Source organism: Schistocerca nitens, chromosome 1, assembly GCF_023898315.1.
Source record: "Schistocerca nitens isolate TAMUIC-IGC-003100 chromosome 1, iqSchNite1.1, whole genome shotgun sequence".
NCBI lineage: Eukaryota > Metazoa > Arthropoda > Insecta > Orthoptera > Acrididae > Schistocerca > Schistocerca nitens.
In genome coordinates, this window is record NC_064614.1 from 602,506,818 (window position 1) to 602,527,704 (window position 20,887).

Consider the following 20,887-nt stretch of genomic DNA (forward strand, 5'->3'; position numbering starts at 1 on the left):
GTTGTCACCCAGTTTCTACTTTGGGTAGAGATCACGTGACTGTTAGCCATTAGACCTGCTTTATGTTGTTACCGGCTAGTACTTGCAAAAAATGGTTAAAATGGCTCTGAGCACTATGCGACTTAACTTCTGAGGTCATCAGTCGCCTAGAACTTAGAACTAATTAAACCTAACTAACCTAAGGACATCACACACATCCATGCCCGAGGCAGGATTCGAACCTGCGACCGTAGTGGTCACCCGGTTCCAGACTGTAGCGCCTAGAACCGCACGGCCACTCCGGCCGGCCCAGTACTTGCAGTAGGGAGCCCTACTCACATGGTTGTCAGCTAATAGCATCAATATCAAGAATAGAATTGGCAGTTCCCGCCTATAGGTGATTGCTTCTCTCTCGCCTACTCCTGCACTTATTCGGCTATCACAATCCGACACCGGTGACACAGTTTTCCTCTTTAATTTAGACTAAGCATCCGATTCAGAAATAGCAATCGATAAAATCAAAGTTATGTAACACATCCGCCTCCTTTCACATTCGTTCCCCGAAACTAATGACAGCCCATGTGTCGCTTATTACATGACAAATAGAGAATCACTGACTTCTGTGAGGGTAGTAGTCTCGACCGTACAGTCAGAAGTAAAGTATGTTTTCACTGCCCACGAAAGTAGACATCTATTTCAAACGGGGATGGCTAGTTAGAGAAGGGAAATATTTCGCCGTGTGTACTCTCTGTAGCGACAGATGGATTTCCTCAACAATGTGGCAGAGTGTTATCGCCATTGACACACAATCAGCCGAAGTGGCGAAAATTCTCAAATATTGGACCAAACTGCAGACACTTCACATTGCTGTACAAAATGTGCTCCTGCAGTGCAGAAACCTTTCACAACCTTACCGTTAGCTCCACTCTGAGACTGCGGACTGTAATAAAGGCAAAGGTTGAGCCAGACACGTTATAGTCACCTCTATACGGCATGAGCACGTGAGGAAGCTTCAACTACCATCTGTTCATAAGTGTGTCTAGATACTGAGCCTGCACAGATCGGTTTACAATGAAGTTACAAAAGTCATGGGATATCGCCTAATATTGTGTCACCTTCTTCCACTTGGTGTAGCGCAACAGTTCGGCTTAGCATGGATTCAATAAATCGTTGGGAGTCCCTTGCAGAAATACTGAGACATGCTGCCTCTAGCAGGGGGACAAGGGCGGCGTCATGGTATTTTGTTAGTGCGGGCTTCCTACATCAGGGGCAGGTTTGCACTCAGGGGCAAACCTATTGTTCTACTTTCATTGGCAGGTACTTAACCTATTGTTCTACTAAAAGGATCCTTCCTTTTGATTGACAGGCATTTAACATATTCTTCCCCCTCCTCCCCCCCCCCCCCCCCATCGCTGCTACAGGTACACTTTCAGTCCGAGCTATTGGAATAGGCCCCTCTCACTCTTATCAATTTGATTGACTACTTAATTAAATTGATCAATTAATTAACCTCTCCCCCTCTGGTAAATCCCCTCCCCACCCGCCCCCGAAAATGGCAGGAAGTTCAAATTCCATCTGGACAATGCAACATACTACAGCTACCTCCACTAACCTAAGAAAATGGCAGGATAAAGGGCACATGGGCTACCTCCACTAACCTAAGTCATCCGACTGCCACCTCTTCCTAGGAATTGGCGGGAGGAGGAGGAGGAGGAGGAGGAGGAGATTAGTGTTTAACGTCCCGTCGACAACGAGGTCATTAGAGACGGAGCGCAAGCTCGGGTGAGGGAAGGATGGGGAAGGAAATCGGCCGTGCCCTTTCAAAGGAACCATCCCGGCATTTGCCTGAAGCGATTTAGGGAAATCACGGAAAACCTAAATCAGGATGGCCGGAGACGGGATTGAACCGTCGTCCTCCCGAATGCGAGTCCAGTGTGCTAACCACTGCGCCACCTCGCTCGGTAATTGGCGGGAGAACAATAGGTTTACCGCTGAGTGCATACTTGCCCCTGATGTAGGCAACCACACTAACAAAATGCACTGACGCAGCCCTTGTGCCCATACTGTGAAAGTGTTGCCAGTGCAGGATTTTGTGCACAAACAGACCTGTCGATTACATCTCACACATTTTCGATGGGTGACCAATTCATTCACTCGAATTTTTCAGAACGTTCTTCAAACCAATCGTGAACAAATGTGGCCCCTTGACATGGCGCATTGTCATCCATAAAAATTTCATCATTGTTTGGGAACATGAAGTCCATGAATGGCTGCAAATGGTCTCCAAGAAGCCGAACATAACCATCTGCAGTAAATGATCGATTCAGTTGGACCAGAGGACCCAGTCCATTCCGTGTAAACATAGCTCACACCACTAAGGAGCCATCGCCAGCTTGCACAATACCTTTCTGGCAACTTAGAACCATGGCTTCGTGGGGTCTGCGAAACCCTCGAACCCTAACATCAGCTCTTATCAACTGAAATCGGGACTCATCTGACCAGGCCACGGTCTTCCAGTCGTCTAGGGTTCAACTGATACGGTGCCGAGCCAAGAAGAGGCACTGCAGGCGATGTCGTGTTGTTAGCAAAGGCACTCGCGTAGGTAGTCTGCTGCCATAGCCCATTAACACCAGATTTCACCGCACTGTCCTAAGGATAAGTTCGTCGTAAGTCTCACACTGATTTCTGCGGTTATTTCACGCAGTGTTGCTTGTCTGTTAGCACTGACGAATCAACGAAAACGCCGCTGCTCTCGGTCCTTAAGTGATGCCGTCGGCCACTGCGTTGTCCGTGGTGAGAGGTAATGCCTGAAATTTGCCACTGTTCGCACATTCTTGACGCTGTGCATCTCGGAATATTTAATTCCCTATCGATTTCCGGAACACAAGGTCCCATGCGTCCAGCTCCAACTACCATTCCGCGTTCACAGTCTGTTAATTGCCGTTGTGCGACCATAATCACGTCGGAAACGTTTTCACATGAATCACCTGAGTAAAAATGACAGCCCCGCCAATGCACTTCCCTTTTATACCTTGTGTAAGCGATGGTACTTCCATCTCTACAGGGTGAAAAGTATTTAAACTGACAAACTCTGGGAGGTTGTAGGGGACATCAAAATAAATATTTTTCCCTAATGTCATTTTTTCCTATGAAGAGTATTTAAACCGGTAGAGGATGATCTCTCTGGCGGCAAATTAATTAAACCAACAAACACTTTTCCATTTTTATGACCAAGAGACAACAGATTAACACAACCCAATTTCAATTACAGTAGTTTTTCAAAAATGCCTCCATTGACACGTAAACAAAGGTTACACCGTCGGATCATGTTCTGTCTGACACGGGCAAAAACTACAGGAGTATCCTGAATTGTTCCTGCTGGTGCTATTATCCGGGCAACCAGATCCTCTTCTGATACAACAGGAGTTGCGCAAACAAGGTCGCGCATCTCTCCCCACACAAAAAAGTCCAAAGGGGATATATCTGGGGATCGAGCAGGCCATGGTACAGGACCAACTCTGCCAATCCACGTTTCTGGGAACTGTCGGTCCAGGAATCGACGCACACGACGACTGAAATGTGCCGGCACCCCGTCATGTTGGAACCACATGCGTTGTCTTGTAGGGAGCGGGACGTCTTCCAGCAATTCTGTCAATGCTCTGGCGAGAAAATTGTAATAGTGCCTGCCATTTAATGGCCTACGCAGCAGATACGACCAAATTAAACAGTCCCCAACAACACCGACCCACACATTAACGAAGAACCGCACTTGATGAGCGCTAGTAACTGTGGCATCACTCCAAACATGCGAATTGTGTATGTTGAAGACTCCATCGAGCCCGAACGTTGCTTCATCAGTAAACAACACAGAGGATGGAAATGTAGGATGCATTTCACACTGTTCCAGGTATTACTGCGAAAATTGTGCTCTGGGTGGATAATCAACTGGTTCTAGGTTGTGGACACGCTGTACGTGAAATGGACGTAGAAACTGCTCTCGAAGGACTGTTCTTACATTCGTCTGATTCGTCCCCATGTTATGTGCAATTGCACGAGTGCTGACTGAAGGATCCGCTCCACATGTTGCAAGACAGCTTCCTCAAATTGCAGCGTTCTTACCGTGAGAAGGCATCCCTGTCCACGCAATGTGCTAATTGAGCCGGTCTCACGCAGACGTTGGTACACAGCAGCAAAGGTCGTATGATGCGGGATACGCCGATTAGGATATTGTTGTTGATAAACCCGCTGTGCAGCTCGTCCGTTGTGGTGCGCTACGTAGTACACACCAACCATATCAGTGTACTCACTCCAGGTGTATCGCTCCATTAGTAAACAGAGACAATGCACTACTAAACTGGTGGACAGCAGTTGCCTAGAACTGAAGAGCGTAATACGACCTCCACCGGTTTAAACAATCCTCATAGGAAAAAATGGCATTAGGGAAAAACATTTGTTTTGATACCCCCTACAACCTCCCAGAGTTTGTCGGTTTAAATACTTTTCACCCTGTATATGTGCAGATCGCTATCCCATGACTTTTGCCACCTCAGTGTGAGTGTGATTGTGTGTGTGTGAATTTTTGGAGGTCCACTGCCTTACAGTGTCCCCGTCTCCCGGAAAGCTATGTGGCCCCTGACTAAATGATGTCATTTTTGTACCGGAAGGTGAGCGCTGACGGCGTGCTGTAGGCGGCCAGAAAAACTGAGCCAGCGGAGGCGGGAGCTTCGTTACGCCCTATTAGTGCCGGCGGACATGTGAGCCGCGGGGGTAGCGGGGTTCGCAGCTCCGCCCAGGCTCCTGTTGCTCCTGTGCTGGCCGCAAGCGCACTGCACAGTGGCGAGTGTTCTGTTTCCACAGCCAAACTACGGGCCATGTTATATACACATTACACATAAACAATATGGGCACGCCCAGACACACATAAAACAACCCAACCAATTGTTTCTAATGTCCACGATTTAAGTAAATCCAGACGCAGAAGATATAAGACTACATAATATATTATGTTCCCCCGAAAACAAAGCCATAACAGATCGAATATTCTGTACCTGGATCACGACTGCAGATGGCCGTCGTCGACTCTGCTTCTAGTGCACATCTAACTTATCTACATCAGCTGTTAAGTCATTTATAATTGGTTTTCCGCTTTGACAAGATTTACATTGAGAATATTTTTAATCTCAAATCTTCGTTTTAAGTGCTATCAACTTTATATCATTCACTACGTGGTCAGCTATAGCCTTCATTTTCAACAATCAGACATGGTCAGCGCCTCTTCTTACCTCTTCGTTTGACGAGTTTCTATGTAACGTATTTACGCTGAAGCGCCAAAGAAACTGGTCTAGCCATGCGTCTTCAAATACAGAACATGTTAACAGGCAGAATACGGCGCTGCGGACGCCAAAGCCTATATAAGACAATAAGCGTCTGGCGCAGTTGTTAGATCGGTTACTGCTTCTACAATGGCTGGTTATCACGATTTAAGTGAATTACAACGTGGTGTTATAGCCAGCGCACGAGCGATGGGACACAGTATCTCCGAGGCAGCGACGAAGTGGGGATTTTCCCGTACGACCATTTCACGAGTGTACCTCTAATGTCAGAAATCTGGTAAAACATCAAATCTTCGACATCGCTGCGACCGGAAAAAGATCCTGTAAGAACGGGACCAACGACGACTGAAGAGAATCATTCAACGTGACAGAACTGCAACCCTTCCGAAAATTGCTGCATATTTCGATGCTGGGCCATCAACAAGTGTCAGCGTACGAACCATTCAACAAAACATCATCAATATGGGCTTTCGGAGCCGAAGGCCCACTCGCGTACCCTTGGTGACTGCACGACATAAAGCTTTACGCCTCGCCTGGGCCCGCCAACACCGACATTGGACTGTTGATGACTGGAAACATGTGCCCTGGTCGGGGGACCCTAGTTTCAAATTGTGTCGAGCGGATGGACGTGTACGGGTATGAAGACAAGCTCATGAATCCATCGACCCTGAATGTCGGCATGGGACTGTTCAAGCTGGTGGAGGCTCTATAATGGTGTGGGGTGTGTGCAGTTGGAGTGACATGGGAATCCTGATACGTCTAGATACGACTCTGACCGGTGAAACGTACGTAAGTATATTGTCTGATCACCCTAATACGTTCATGTCCATTGTGCATTCTGAAACACTTGGGCAATTCCAGCAGGACAATACGACACGCAACACGTCCAGAATGGCTGCAGAGTGGCTCAAGGAACACTCTTCTGTGTTTAAACACTTCCGCTGGCCACCAAGCTCCCCAGATATGAACATTATTGAGCATATCTGGGATGCCTTGCAACGTGCTGTTCAGAAGGGACCTCCACTCTCTCGTACTCTCAGGACTAATGGTGTCAACTCTCTCCAGCACTACTTCAGACATGAGTCCATGCCACGTTGTGTTGCGGCATTTCTGCGTGCACACGGGGACCCTACACGATGTTAGGTAGGTGTACTTCTTTTCAGTGTATATGATCTGATGAAGACTTGGAAGTAAGTCGAAACTGGTAATGAAACCACTCTGTACAATAGAATGTACCCTGTAGTGATCCCTAATGACATAATTGTGAGTCGGACACGGACTCGAACCTGGACCTTTGACCCTCGCTCTACAAGCTAAGCCATCTGAACATCTGGACACATCGCCAGTGCAGAGACGCGAGAAGAAGCACAGTTTCAGCGGGTAGGACCTAGGCTGCACTGCATCGGATGTTTCTGTTGGTAGAGCACTGCACGATAAAAGAAAAGGAAGTTGGTCTGACACAGGAAGTTTTATGTTACAATTCTGCCCATTGAAAGCTCAACCCCATGAAGGCATTTGCTACGTGATTGGCTGTACGAATGATTAGCGCAACCGCACGAAGTACATAGGATTAACGCCAACTACATTCCGTATATAACGAAAGATTACTCGGCGACTTTCTCATTAAGAAATCGTGATTGAGTGTTTTTCATTTGTCAGAAGATCGTGTTATACTTCGTGTAAGACGAAGAAACCTCTACCAGCGCGTGTAGAACTTGATAAGAGCCACGATAGCAGCCTATGGAGACTGCGTTTTATCGTTACGCGATATCGCTGCTCTCGTTGGTCGGGATCCTAGACTGTCATTCGAATATGGGATCGATAGTTTCAGGATGGCCGTTTTGAAAGCCACACAGATTTCAGCGGGCCTGCACAACTAGTGCCCGAAAGGATAGACACATTATTCGCTCAACAGTGCAGAATCGTTTAGCTAAAAAGGGGCTCGTACGAATTTCCCATAACAGATTTGATTCATATTGACAGGGTATGTAGGGCACGACTGAGATTTCAACACCCTGCCGGTGTGGCCGTACCGTTCTAGGCGCTTCAGTCTGGAACTGCGTGACCGCTACGGTCGCAGGTTCGAATCCTGCCTCGGGCATGGGTGTGTGCTGTCCTTAGGTTAGTTAGGTTTAAGTAGTTCTAAGTTCTAGGGGACCGAAGTGCTCAGAGCCATTTGAACCTTTTTTTTTTTTTTTTTTTTTTTGAGATTTCAACATATGTAAACAGGAAGACGCAGCTCTAAACAGTTATCGAGAAAATCGAGTTTTAGGAGTGCTTACATATTTTATAAGAACGCTAATTCTCCAGAAGTACCACCGAGCTAGGTGGTGTAGTGATTAGCACACTGGACTCGTATTTGAGAGGACGAAGGTTCAATCCCACGTCGGGCCATCCTCATTTAGGTTTTCCGTGATTTCCTTAAATCGTTCAAGGCAAATGCCGGGATGGTTCCTTTGAAAGGGCATGGCCGACTTCCTTCCCCACCCTTCCCTAATCCGATGAGACCGTTGACCTCGCTGTTTGGTCTTTTCCCCCAAACAACCCAACCCAACCCAAGCCTCTCCAGAAGTTCGCAGCCCAGCGAATATGCGCCTAGTTTCGTAAGCGCGAGGTCTCTAGATCGAATCTCGCTGCTGGTACTGTTCTTCTTTACAGCACGAACGCAAATACAGAAACTGTACCACATTATCTTCGAAGTCCGACAGACTCATAGCAGCATTATAAAAGAAGTTTCTAACCGGCATCTTGAAGTCATACGTGAGAGAAGAACAATTTATTTTGTTCTTCGATTTATATTGAGGGCAAACGAACCCGGTTTTAAACGACGAAACTTTTCAAGACAGGTAGTGTCTCCCATCGGGCAGTATTAAAGCAATCTTCCAAAATGTATTCTACTGTTGGAGCCTTGCGACGTTTATTTTTACAGGCAAACGACTAAAAAATAGCGCATAAATCATTGAATAAAATACGAGATCGTAGATAGCATCTAGAGAAGATTGTATGAGAACTCAATCAATCGTTCACCGTTAGTTGTCTGTGCCAGTAATATGTTTCCCTACGCATGGTACGCCGCAAAACAGTGCGATGACCGATAACTGTTTATGAATGTAAATCAGGTTGTTTTGCAATAGACACATTGAAGAAAATCAATAACATGCAAAAATTTGGCGTTAATTACTTACATTTGCTGTATGACGCAATAATTACCGTTTTCCATGTTTCTACGATCAGTGTCATCCTAATTCGTATGGTGGTCCATAGACTACATATTATGCTTGTCACAAATGTAAATACAATAACTTGAATGAATTGACTATACTGATATGGTGGAAAGTTCTGTTGTGCCTTGTTTTTATTTCCAGTATCTTTACGAATCCTTTTAGTCCTTTTTCAGGATAAAGATTATTAAGGTAATAAATAAGTCACTAAGAATTCATAATCTGCGCAGCCTTAATAAATTTGTTGTTAGAATCACGATGGAATGAAAAAAAGAACCGGCAGGAGACTTGACCAGTAGACCTCATGCTTATGAAACTAAAGCCGTCGGCACACGGACCGTGCTGCCGAACGTTAACGTTGAGCGTGCCCAGTTCAACGTGCTGCTCAACGCTCAGGAACGATGCGACTTGTGCATACGGTACGTGGACCCCAACGTGGTATACGCGATCGCAACGCACTCAAGCGACAGTTGAGGGATGTTTCTAGTTCGTTAATCACACTGTTTACTCAACGGGCGCAAAAACTCCCACGTTAGCTCTATTAAAATGCACATTTCTTCCATCGTCCACGAAAAGGAAAGTACCATGTCCAATCAATAAGGACACAGGCTTATAAAAGTTCCATTACAAGCAGTGCGTTACAAAATTGGAATACTTTCCGCATAAGATAAACATTATTTCATCATTCCCACATTTTAGTAAAACCCCAAGGTCAGTCTTACTTGATCACTGTTCGTACCCAGTAGCAGAATCTTTGCAACATGTCAATTACGAAGCGTAAAAGAAAAAGGAGAAAAAATACCTTTATACAAGTAGCGTAAGCTGTCCTTTAGATTAAGCCAATCGAACAAAGTCACCCCTCAAAAAAAGGTGAACTTGTATTTACATAAAATCAAACATTACAGTCTATACTTATATTAAACTAATAATAAAGTATCAGAACCTAATAAAAACGCGAATGTTAGGAAAAAAAAATTTGTCGTGTCAGGACGCGAACCACCGCCCCAACAAAAAAAACCTGATTAGTATACAATGATGCTATTCATTACGCTATACCAACATCACATCTGCTGTATTTAATGATAGTACCTTAACTCTTGCCAAAAACTTTAATCGTAGATATTTTACTAACTGAAATTTAATTATAACACATTGTACCAAGAACAATGCGTTTTGGGTGGATCTTCAGTGTGTCGCTGCCTTCAAATAGCCTACTCTCATTATACGCAAGTTACAATAATTATTTTGCCGCGAATATGATGTTTCTCATTATTTTATTGGAACGAATCACACAGTTAACAATGAGTTTTGCAGTGATTCTCAATTTGATGGTGCTCGGAACGGCATATATACGTATAGGCTTGAAACGAATGACAATATGGCGCGTCACAACTCTGTACTGAAGGGAGACGGCGTGCGTGTGACGTAGGTGGCGTTGTGCCATGTCATTGGTCAACGCTCAGACGCACGCTGAGAATATCTGACATGCCAGATATTGCTCTGCACGTTCGGAAAGACTCCCGAGCGTGCTAATCCATGCTGTGACGTCAGAAACTCGGCACGCTCAACGCTCAACGTTCGGATGCACGGTCCGTGTGCCGACGGCTTAAGCGCTTACTCGCACGCCTGCGGGCTCCTTGAGTATTAGTGACCATACGAAAGAACATAATCACACCTAAAATTTTCAAACCTGATTTTCTAGAAAACAATTGAGGGTTGCGTCTTCCTGTTTACATATGTTAAAGTAATGTTCTACGATACATTCTCGCATACATCGTGTCAGTATGAATGAAATCAAGGGGAGGTCAGTAGGTCCCTTTGTAACTCACGTACATTGTCAGGAAATGGGCTTGTTTGCACCAAAAAGAGGCGAATAGCGTGATGTCGACTGGAGCACAAAGGACTGCCTTTACTGTCGGCGACCGTTATTGCGGCTTCTCTCGACGCGGCAGTAGAGGGTACGCCGTCTGTGGACCGCTCATTTATAACAATGGACATGAGTAGCATCACTTCGTCTTTTCAGACGATTCCCTGTTCTTTGTACGGCACTGCTTCGAGGAAAACAACCATTGCCAGATTGTATTCGACATTGTGAGCCGCGCGGAGTGGCCGCGCGGTTTGAGGCGCCACGTCACGGATTGCGCGGCCCCTCCCGCCGGAGGTTCGAGTCCTCCTTCGGGCACGGGTATGTGTGTTGTTCTTAGCATAAGTTAATTTAAATAGTGTGTAAGTCTAGGGACCGATGGCTTCAGCAGTTTGGTCCCTTAGGAATTCACACACACATTTGAACGTTATTCGTCATTACAGGCCGCGCACATTGTGCCATGGTACAGGGTGCCACTGGTGCGACTCGCCTCTGGTACTAATAGCTCGTAATTGGGGCAGCAGTCATTACACATATGACGTGTTACGGCCATTGGCTGAACCCTAGCTTCGACGTCTCTGTGATGTTATCTTTCAACAAAACACAGCAACTCAAGACCACTTGTGCCCAGTGGAGGCTTGCCTTATTACCTCGATGCAGAAGAAGTTGGAGTGTCGCCCTAGCTAGCACGTTCTCTATTTCTGTCGCGCATTGTAAACATCTGGCCAACGGCCTTGCCGCAGTGGTAACACCGGTTCCCGTCAGATCACCGAAGTTAAGGGCTGTCGGGCTGGGGTAGCACTTGGATGGGTGACCATCCGGTCTGCCGGGCGCTGTTGGCAAGCGCGGTGCACTCAGCCCTTGTGAGGCAAACTGAGGAGCTACTTGATTGAGAAGTAGCGGCTCCGGTCTCGGAAACTGACCTACGGCTGGGAGAGCGGTGTGCTGACCACATGCCCCTCCATATCCGCATCCAGTGACGCCTGTGGGCTGAGGATGACACGGTGGTCGAGTGTCTCACTGTTTAGAGGCACAAAACGCGTGGGTGTTTTCAGCTTGTTACTAAATGAAAATAAGTAGGAGGCCGAGTTGATAGGAGCGAAGGGGTCCAGGTTGCAATAATATGCGGTACGGCACACTGTTAGAGAGAAGGATTATTATTCAAGAAACACACAGTACAATGAAATTACTTATGTTCAGTAGTTTTTAGGACCGCAGCTGCGGCTATGAACTGACAATCTCGTAACATGGAATACCATGAACTAATACAACATATTCTCAGGGACTAAACCTGATGGGCCCTCCTCTGAGAATCAATGAAAACATTACAGAACTTGTTGAACTAGGTTGAAATCTAGCTAAGAAGTTAACGAGGCACATTCCAGGTCCGTCGAGCTGCACAGCCTGCTAGAGTGCGCTGTGCTCGGCAGACGACGGGCTGCCAACCTTGTGTTGGCGCGGCGTTGTAGTAGTATGTGTGGCACTGATACTACAAGCAAAATAAGTACAATTTCTTTATTTTCCATCCTTGGACAGTTTAATGGCCAACAATGTACTTTAGTGTACAATGGCGAAGGCGTCGTAGCTCACCGTATCCCGAAAATCAGAAAGAGCTTGCGAGGTGCCGGGGCTAGCAGTGTATTTAACACTAAATTCTTCTCGAATCTTCATATGGAAATGATGCTCTAAGCCCCCCCCCCCCCCCCCCTTTTCTAACTCCTACTTTTGCTCTTGCACATGGATTAAGAAGAAACGCGAACTGACTGTAATCGACCCTGCAAGTGGAGTAGAAAAGAGTTTGGCACCTGCAATAATTTAATTTGATAGACATTAATTAAATAAAGGAAAGTTTCAGTAACGTAGTGAGAAATGAAAGGGTTGCTCTACCGATCAACAGAATGAAAGTTCTGTCCAAAATAACAATTTGATTTATTATGACTAAACTCAAAATCATAAACAAAACACATGAAACATTTACAATACATCAAAATGGATCAAATTTGATACTCAAATAAATGCTGTGAAGGTGAAGTTGTCCATAAACTAGATTGTGACATTTATGACGAAGTGGTATGTGGAGCCAATCCCTTGCAACTCAAATCTTAAGAGAAACACTCAACCAACCCAACATTAATTGCTGCTACAGTAGTGAGAACTCAGACAATGAACACCCAAGACAGAACAAAGTTAGAAAAAGACGAACAGGCGCGCTCTGCTGAGCTCTGATTATCACAGTGCAAATTCTCTAATCTGTCGGTGCTGCGGACATACATTACCAAGCTGTCTTCTTAACTGCAAGGACACGATCTGGCGTACCGGAAGTGATCGCTGGTTGCTTCGACGTCCCGTCGTGGTGATGATAATGTCGCGAGTATAGCCCGAAACAAATTGTCCTGGTCTGGTTGTTCCAGACTAAAGACTTCCTATCAATACAAATGCGCCTCTGAGGGAGACAAAGAAGGCTCGCCACACAATCATTGACGGTACAGTGATTGATTTTAACAAGCAAATTCACACTGTAACTCAGATACAGTCAACTTTAGCCAAAACTGCCCAAGACAGACAACATAGGCCGCTTGTACGCAGAACGCTCAATTGCCAACTGTACTCGGAAAGTTACATTGAAGTCGAAACTTCAGCAACTTAGTTAAATAGTTACAATCAAATAAAAGTATATTAGACAGCCAACGGAAGGCAGGCTGTCCAGAGCAGCGAGAGCTCAGTCTTGTAACCTACTCTGACCGAAAGGCGAGAGCCGACTACCACAAGAGCACCCATACAAACCAAACACAGAACATTCCCGCCCCCATGACAGTGGCCGTGGTTAAACGTTCTAATCAGCAACTCGAAAACCGGCGGAAAATTCCACTCTATTGCCGAAGCACTACCATTCCACCAATGGAGATTCTTGGCGCCAATTTCTGCGCCGATTTTGCTACGTCACGGAGCTATGACCTGAGCAAGCCAATCACAATTACGATTTTGCAGAAAACGCGGGAAATTGCCCGCCAAGACTGCCTGGGTACACAAGACATTCCCACGCCTCGCTGGTAGCCCGCCAGGAAGTGTTTTCGCTAAGTTTCTGCGAAGTAACGGAACCTCTAGCCCAGCCGCTCCTTCAGGCCCCTGCGGGCGTGTCTCCGCGGCTATTATGACAATGTCGGCGTCCGGAAAGCATTCACTCGACTCCCACACACCCGTCGGCTTAACCCTTTCAAGATCAACAGAGCCCGCCTGTCACCGGACCACCCGGGTGACGAGAGACGCTGCGTGGGAAGTCTGCGTGTGAAGGAATAGCAACTTTTCACTGCATGCAATTAGAAATGAAAATCGAATTACTCAGAGTAAGATAGAAATATGAGAGGGGGCTTCTGCCACCTCCCAAGCTTACTGGTGAATCCAGTGTTAAGCGGTCCTCTCTCAGGACTAGAGAACTAACGTTGACGAGGACACGCTCGGGCCCAGGCCTCATGAGACACAGCACTGTCGGCACACGGGAAGAGCTGGTTAACTTGATTACCGATCTCAGCGCTCTCCAGCGGCAGTTGTCGACTTTATTAGGTTCGCAGATCAGATAGTTTGTTTACAAAAATGGACGCGCATAAAATTCCTACTTTAGCTCTATTAAAACGCACATTTCATCCCTTGCCCATATGCTAGCCATGTTGTTCTGTCCGTAGCACATGCAAATAAAAAATTCAATATCCATGAACGTGTTACAGGGCTAAAAGGAAAGTTCCACGTCCAGTCAGTGAGAATATCAACTTACAAATCTTCATGAAATCGCACAAACTTACTCCTCACAGACAGCGCACTGGTTCTACAGAACGTCTGAATACTGTTGGACGCGAACCCTTTACACAATGTTCCGTAACTCGGCGCCCCTACCAAATACGCTATGAAAGAATGACTTTGTATTTTATGTTATGTTATGTATTTTATGTTATGTTCTTCTGAAGGCTTTATTCGTGGATATGTTATTCGCTAGCAATTAATTATAACAAATCCTGCGGAGAGCGACGCGTTTTTGATGAAGCGTCAGTGTGACGTTTTCTTAAAACGGCGTACCTTTATAACACGCGAGCTATAACGTTTCCTGGTATTTTAGCACAAGAAATCGTACTAATTACGAAACATTTTCGAGGAGGAGGATATCAGTGTTGAACGCCCTGTCGACAACGAGATCATTAGAGACGGAGTACACGCTCGGACTGGGGCAGGATTACGGCAGTAAGTGGTCGTGCCTTTTCTAACGATCTGTCCCGGCATTTACCTGAAGCGATTTAGGGAAATTACGGAAAATCTGAATCAGGATGGGCGGACGCTGGTTTGAACCGTCTTCCTCCAGAATGCGAGTCAATTGTGCTAACCATTGGGAAACCTCGTACAGTTAGCATTTTCGATATATTCTCAATGTGCTTGTGGTCAGAAAAAGTTTATATTGATTGGGTATATGTTATAACAAAAAAAACCTGCCAAATAAAGGCTTCAACTCGAAACGACTAATAGAATACACTGAGGTGCCAAAAGTCATGGGATAGCGATATCCAGATGGCGGTAGTAATGCGCACACAAGGTATAAAAGAGCACTGCATTGGCAGAGCTGTTATTTGTATCAGGTGATTCATTTGAAAAGGTTTTCGACGGGATTATGGCCACACGTCGGGAATTAACAGACCCTGAACGCGGAATGATAGTTGGGGCTAGGTGCATGAGACATTACATTTCGGAAATCGTTAGGGAATTAAATATTTGGAGATCTTCAATGTCAAGAGTGTGCAAAGAATAACAGATTTCAGGCATTACCTCTGATCATAGACAATGCGGTGGCCGACGGCATCGCTTAACGACCAAGAGTAGCGGCATTTGCTAGAGTTGTCAGTGCTAACAGACAAGCAACACTGTGCGAAATATCCGCAGAAATCAATGTGGGAGGAACGACCAACGTATCCTTAGGACAGTGCGGCGAAATCTGGTGTTTATGGCCTACGGCAGCAGACGACTTACGCGAGTGCCTTTGCTAACAACACGACATCGCCTGCAGCGCCTCTTCTTGGCTCGGCACCGCATCAGTTGAACCCTGAACGACTGGAGGACAATGGCCTGGTCAGATGAATCCCGATATCAGTTGGTAAGAGCTGATGGTAGGGTTCGAGTGTGGTGCAGACCCCACGAAGCCATGGTTCCAAGTTGCCAAAAAGATACTGTGCAAGCTGGCGATGGCTCCATAAAGTGTGAACTCTGTTTACACGGAATGGACTGAGCCGTCTGGTCCAACTGATCTAATCATTGACTGGAAATGGTTATGTTCGGCTACTTGGAGACCGTTTGTAGCCACTTACGTATTTCATGTTCCAAAACAACGATTCATGTCACCGGACCACAAATATTCGCGATTGTTTTGAAGAGCATTGTGGACAATTCGAGCGAATGATTTGGCCGCGCACATCTCCCTACTTGAATTCCATCGAACCTTATTTGGAAATAATCGAGAGGTCAGTTAGTGTACAATATTCTCCTCCGGCAACACTTTCGCCATTATGGACGACTATAGAGGTAGGATGGCCCCTACATTTCCGCAGAGGGTTCCAACCGACTTATTGAGTCCACGCCCCGTCGAGTCGCTGCACTACGCTAGGCAAAAGGAGGTCCGACACGATATTAGGAGGTATTCTACACTACTGGCCATTAAAATTGCTACACCACGAACATGATGTGTTACAGACGCGAAATTTAACCGACAGGAAGAAGATGCTGTGATATGCAAATGATTAGCTTTTCAGAGCATTCACACAAGGTTGGCGCCACTGGCGACACTTACAACGTGCTGACATGAGGAAAGTTTCCAACCTATTTCTCATACACAAACAGCAGTTGACCGGCGTTGCCTGGTGAAACGTTGTTGTGATGCCTGATTGCGGTTTATCGTATCGCGACATTGCTGCTCGCGTTGGTCGAGATTCAATTACTGTTAGCAGAATATGGAATCTGTGGGTTCAGGAGGGTAATACGGAACGCCGTGCTGGATCCCAACGGCTCCGTATCACTATCAGTCGAGATGACAGGTATCTTATCCGCATGGCTGTAACGGATCGTGCAGCCACGTCTCGATCCCTGAATCAACAGATGGGGACATTTGCAAGACATCAACCATCTGCACGAACAGTTCGACGACGTTTGTAGCAGCATGGACTATCAGCTCGGAGACCATGGCTGCGGTTACCCTTGACGCTGCATCACAGACAGGAGCGCCTGCGGTGGTGTACTCAACGACGAACCTGGGTGCACGAATGGCAAAACGTAATTTTTTCGGATGAATCCAGGTTCTCTTTACAGCATCGTGATCGTCGCATCCGTGTTTGGCGACATCGCGGTGAACGCACATTGGAAGTGTGTATTCGTCATCGCCATACTGGCGTATAACCCGGCGTGATGGTATGGGGTGCCATTGGTTACACATCTCGGTCACCGCTTGTTCGCATTGACGGCACTTTGAACAGTGGACGTTACATTTCAGATGTGTTACGACCCGTGGCTATACCCTTCATTCGATCCCTGCGAAACCCTACATTTCAGCAGGATAATGCACGACCGCATGTTGCAGGTCCTGTACGGGCCTTTCTGGATACGGAAAATGTTCGACTGCTGCCCTGGCCAGCACATTCACCAGATCTCTCACCAATTGAAAACGTCTGGTCAATGGTGACCGAGCAACTGGCTCGTCACAATACGCCAGTCACTACTCTTGATGAACTATGGTATCGTGTTGAAGCTGCATGGGCAGCTGTACCTGTACACGCCATCCCAAGCTGTGTTTGACTCAATGCCCAGGCGTATCAAGGTCGTTATTACGGCCAGAAGTGGTTGTTCTGGGTACTGATTTCTCAGGATCTATGCACCCAAATTGCGTGAAAATGTAATCACATGTCAGTTCTAGTATATATTTGTCCAACGAATACCCGTTTATCATCTGCATTTCTTCGTGGTGTTGCAATTTTAATGGCCAGTAGTGTATGACTTTTGTCATCTCAGCGTATGGCGTCTCGCAAGTTTTGCTTGTGACGTAGAAAGTGTTCTTGCTTCTTATTGGTCCTACTTTTCGTAGCATGTTGCCGAAACCTCGCAGAACTTATTTTGTGTTTCAGGTGTCGAAATGACTCCTCAACGTGAAACAGCAGGAAGTGACGTCACAAAAGCTCATAGAGCGCCACGTCAACGTTAACTAACTCGTCCCGTGTGACGATGGCTAAACGCAAGACTTGCGCTGCAGGCGATAGCAAATAAAGCGAGTGAGCGCGTTCCGTCCACGTGGGCCGCGGCGCACAAGGCGGCCTCTTGTGGCTGTGGCGTGGCGTGGCGTAGAGGGGGCGGCCGTGAGTCAGGCGTGCCGCGGGACTTGTATGGTCTCGTCGCGACTTGCCAGCGAGCCGCCAGCGCCTGCTGCCAAACCCGCGGCGTCATCAGCTGCAGAGGCAGCCACTGACGTCGGGAGGAAGCTGCCCCGCCCACTCTGCAGCGAACGCACGCTCGGTTAGGCAGATTACCTGACCTACACCTAGCCACACCAAGGTCCCTTCCCGGGAAGCCGTCACAGTGCTCTGTGCGTTCCTGCCCTTGTGAACAAATGTTTCTCTTCCTAGTGACTGGGTTGACGCTCTTTCTAAACTTCCGAGGTGTCAGAGGCTGGGTTGGCACAAATATTGCCCGCACTGGACGTTCGAGAGTAAACCTGTGGGAGTAGAAGCCGTTCGTCGACACGATCTTTTTTTCTAGACTGTGGGCCGCGGTGCCTGGTTTGGCAGACCCCCTCACGATACGATTTCCGACATCATGATCTGCTCACAGCGGCGTTTCTAGTCGCTAACATGCTCTGTAAAATCATGCATCTGTTCTTTTTGTTTAGTAAAATGGTTCATCATCTTCATCCTCAGTCTCTAACAGTGTGAAATGTGCGTGCCATCTCGGTCATTACAGAATTGTTAACTTCTTATTTTCATACATCGATGTGCACACATAAGCGACCAAGCCATGTTGATCCGCGGTCTTTGGTTGTGTTGTTCCATCGCCGCAGCCTGAGGGCGCTCACAGAGAAAACACTATTATTAGTAGAGGTGTGCTGGGAAGTAGACGTGGAACCGAGAGGTCAAGAAATTTTTATCTGGGATTGAGTTGCTAAATATTGAATATAGATTTGCTGGAAATGATTGAATTAGATGATGATGAGGATATTTATTGATTCTGAAAAGAATTGTCATTTAAGGTAAATTTGCCGCTTTGCATACCTGCACGTAGTCAGCACTCTGTTATAAAATTGTAGTGCCGAAATCTGGTTGAAACATATCTCACGGATTTCTCACAGCTAGGGAAGTTAGTCCTAGTTCTCCTCCCCCTCATATACATTTCTGAAAGAACAGAGATCATTTGGGCAGGTTATCTTTTGTGTAAAGTAGCTTTTTTGAATAATCAACCTGTTAAAAAAAACCAGTCATTTTTCTATAAAGCCAATATGGTTCACGATCTTGAAAATCAAGCTGTAAAGAAATTCCTTGCTATAAAATTGTTTCAGAAACATCATTTGTAGAACATTAGCACTCAAAATTATTCCCCTGCAGAAATACTATGTTGCTTGCGTCCAGACAACATGTGGTGGTAAACACAATTTTCAATATCATTTCTAATTTATTAATATTTTATTTTAGCTTTGCTGCGGAACTGCTTGTTGCGCTCCAATTTAGAGAGAACCTTTCCTTTACCAAGGTAAATGCAAGAACAGCTCAGAGACATAGTCCTACAGTTACACTATACATACAGAAAAGTGTCATTACACAGTTAATCAGTGCTTAGGTCAGATAGCTTACATTCAGCTTGGAAGTTATACAAACTACACTTCAGTGAATTGTGTGAATATCCGTGTGTGAACCATTTTTCGTATTCTGAGGCTTGTTTTGCAAATTAGCTACGTAAATCTGGAGTAGACTTTCATTGAAGTAATTTGTATAAATTATTCAGCTTATATTTGATGATTAATCTGGTGTGTGATTTTTATTGGTTTTATTTTGTCATATCGTTCAGATAGGAAAATTTCCCACTGTGATATCATGCAACACACCACTGTTCACTAGAGTGCGCAATACACAGCTTAACTAATAACTTTTTCAGTAATTAGTTTCGTGCTACACTACACACTACACGCACAGCGTTACAAAATACAAAACTTTCAACATATCCTGATGTACAGGGTGACAATCATTGAACTATACGAAAAAAACGTAAATTAATTACAAACTATTCTTTATTCACCACGTAAACGTCACTACAGATTCGGATTTAGGTTATGATATGTTTGATATGCGTGCCATTATTGACGATGTGGCGCAGACGATAGCGAAACTCTGCATGTCCCGCTGAAGTGTCGGAACATCGATGCTGTCAATGACCTCCTGAATGGCTGTTTTCAGCTCAGAAATGGCTTTGGGGTTATTGCGGTACCCTTTGTATTTAATACAGCCGCACAAAAAAAGAGTCGAGTGTGTTCATATCTGGAGAATATGGCGGTCCATCGAGCCCCGTGCCAGTGGCCTCTGGGTACCACAGAGCCACAGTCGACCGCTGTGGCCGAGCGGTACTAGGCGCTTCAGTCCGGAACCGCGCTGCTGCTACGGTTGCAGGTTCGAATCCTGCTTCGGGCATGGATGTGTGTGACGTCCTTAGATTAGTTAGGTTTAGGTAGTTCTAAGTCTAGGGGACTGATGACCACAGTACTGACCATAGTACTTACAAGGGGAGGCCGCCAATTGTGAAATTCAGATTCGATTCATACTGCGCATAATAAAAACTCATGGCCAGAGATGTAATGTGGCAAAGCACCAAGATGCACTTCTCAGCCGTTGTCGAGAAAATCGACAGTTAAAAGAAACCGTTGCGGTGAAATACTCTCTACGATTAAAAATTTTCTACAGCGTCGTGGCGCAGCGGTAAGCGCTCGGGTTCGTAATCCGAAGGTTGCCGGATCGAATCTCGCGCCATGCTATTTTTTTTATTATTAGTTTTTTGTAATTCAAATATATATATATATATATATATATATATATATATATATATATATATATATATATATATACGAGGGCTATTCCGAAAGTAAGGTCCGATAGGTCGCGAAATGGAAACCACGGTAAAAATCAAAAATGTTTTATTTGCAACAGTTAGATACACCTTGGAGCTACTTATCTCCATAGTCGCCGACCCGACTTAGACGTGTATCGTAGCGTTGTACCAACTTTCCCATACCCTCGCTATAGAAGGCAGCCGCCAGTGCTCTCCGCCAATTCTCTACGCTGGCCTACGGCTCGTTGTCTTGTGCCGAAATGTTGTCTTCATAACCAGCGGTTCATGTGACCAGAGCTGAAACTCAGAGGGAGACAATTACGGGCTGTATTGTGGGTACTCTCACATTTCCATTTGAAAACGATGCAGGAGCATCTTCATTGCCC

General features: G+C 45.9%; 1 protein-coding gene and 1 pseudogene across 2 annotated transcripts in view; one reads left to right on the forward strand and one right to left on the reverse strand.

Annotated features, from left to right (window-relative positions):
- The window catches only part of LOC126256619 (uncharacterized), a 504,533-nt gene that overhangs the window by 337,117 nt on the left and 146,529 nt on the right, over nucleotides 1-20,887 (reverse strand). The window lies entirely within an intron of this gene.
- LOC126210187 (5S ribosomal RNA) lies at nucleotides 11,122-11,239 on the forward strand (annotated as a pseudogene).